The sequence below is a fragment of the Oryctolagus cuniculus genome, chromosome 12 (genome assembly GCF_051225735.1).
Source record: "Oryctolagus cuniculus isolate XC-2025 breed Fujian yellow rabbit chromosome 12, ASM5122573v1, whole genome shotgun sequence".
Classification (NCBI taxonomy): domain Eukaryota; kingdom Metazoa; phylum Chordata; class Mammalia; order Lagomorpha; family Leporidae; genus Oryctolagus; species Oryctolagus cuniculus.
Window position 1 is genome coordinate 22453100 of NC_142878.1, and position 1778 is coordinate 22454877.

A 1778-nucleotide genomic window follows, 5' to 3' on the forward strand; every position below is an offset into this window, starting at 1 on the left:
CTCTCTCTCTCGCTCTCTCTCTCTCGCTCTCTCTCTCTCTCGCTTTCTCTCTCTCTGCCTTTAAAATAAATAAGTCTTCTAAAATATTTATTTGAGAGGCAGAGCAACAGAGAGACAGTTAAAAGAGAGAGCGTGAGAGAGAGAGAGAGAGAGCACTCCCCTAACTGCTAGTCTACTCCCCAAATACCTGCAATAGCCAGAATCAGGATGAGCCAAAACCCAGAGCCAGGAGCTCAATCCAGGTCCCCCACATGGGTGCCAGGGACCCAATTACTTGAGTCATCACCACTGCCTCCCAGGGACTGCATTAGCAGGAAGCTGGAATCAGGAGCCAGAGTCAGATGTTGGGAGGTGGGCTGTCCTAACAGACATCTTGACGGCTAGGCTGAACACCTGCCCCTGAACTGACTTTAACCCCACCAACAATTAAAGACTTGCAGAATTGATGTCATAGATGTTGCTCACTGCTCATCAGTTACCTGAAACTGTGTGGGCTGGCTAAGAGAGGTGGTAACTTTTTGAAATAGTGAGAGAGGGAGATGGGAGCCCACCAACACTTGGCAGAACTCCTCAGAATCAGAGTAGGTGAAAGCCCACTGGTGTTGCACAGAGTGGGCAGGAAGGTCCAGTGGATGCTTAGGCAGGCAGCAGAAGGTGGGACCCCCTGGGCAAGCACTCTTCTGCAGGGCACCCCTCTCTCACTGACACCGTCATCACCCTGCCACTTACTTCTAGCTCTAAAACCCTGTCTCAAATCTGCAAGTAAGTGTCTAGAATCCGTTAGTCTATGTCAGGTGTATTTTCCCAATAGGGGATTGCTTTCTAAAATTGGGGAGTCCGCCTGAATTACACACACACGCACGCACGCACGCACGCACATGTATGCACGCAGCCTGTTTTAGCATCTAGGGAAATACACGTCCAAGTCAAGTTCTGACTTGTCTACAGAATCTTCTCTGACAACTCCAGCCCAGTAGATCTCTCCTTCCTCTGAGCTACAAGCAATTCTAGGCAGTACTGCACTATTTAGTACTTAATTATATGCCGTCTGGTTCTAGAGCTGTCTCAGGGTGATAGTGGTTTCCCCCAACAAGAGTGTAAGTTCTGTGAAATCAGCCACCATGTCTCATGTTTCTTTTGGATCCCTCACTGGCTTGAGTGAGATAGTCTTTAGGTTCATAAGTGTATTAACTGGGTTTCACACTATTGTGTGAGATGAGCCCCCTTCAAACCTTGTTACGACATCAACACGTTACCTACCTGACATGAGCAGAGAAAAATGTATAAATACATGGGTGAATTTATTTATAACCGTGGAGCAACTGAAATGAGCCCAGCCTCTCCAAATAGCTACAATGCCAGAAAAAAAAAAGAAAAGAAAAGAAAAGAAAAAAAGATGGATAAATTTGATCTAAAAAAAATCTTAATCTCTCTGGGCCAATACTTAATTTATGAGGAGCTTGTCTGAGCCAAGATGATGAGCCACCCTGCCCCCACCCAAACTGGCAGAGGGCGGAAAGTGGCTAAGCTTTCCCTTTCAAGCCTTTGTTCTTCCCTCATCTACAAAGGACCTTCCACCTGCACTGAGCCACTGAGGCCCTTGATCTTGCTCGCTCTTCAAATCCTGTCTCCCTGGATGCGTCTTCCTCCTTTCTTCTCCTCTCTCAATCGTCTTTATGCGGTGATTCTTCAGCATGTAAGAAGTGAGGGACTTTGTGGTAGTGCTTCAGGAAAAGAGCAGCCCTTTGAACTTGCCGCAGCTGGACAGCTGTTAGACA

At 47.1% G+C, this 1778-nt stretch overlaps 1 non-coding gene across 1 annotated transcript; it reads left to right on the forward strand.

Moving 5' to 3' along the window:
* The first annotated feature begins 1163 nt into the window (after positions 1-1163).
* LOC127484063 (small nucleolar RNA U13) lies at positions 1164-1266 on the forward strand. Its single transcript, XR_007910842.1, has one exon. It is a non-coding gene; the product is annotated as a small nucleolar RNA U13 (small nucleolar RNA).
* The last annotated feature ends 512 nt before the right edge of the window (positions 1267-1778 follow it).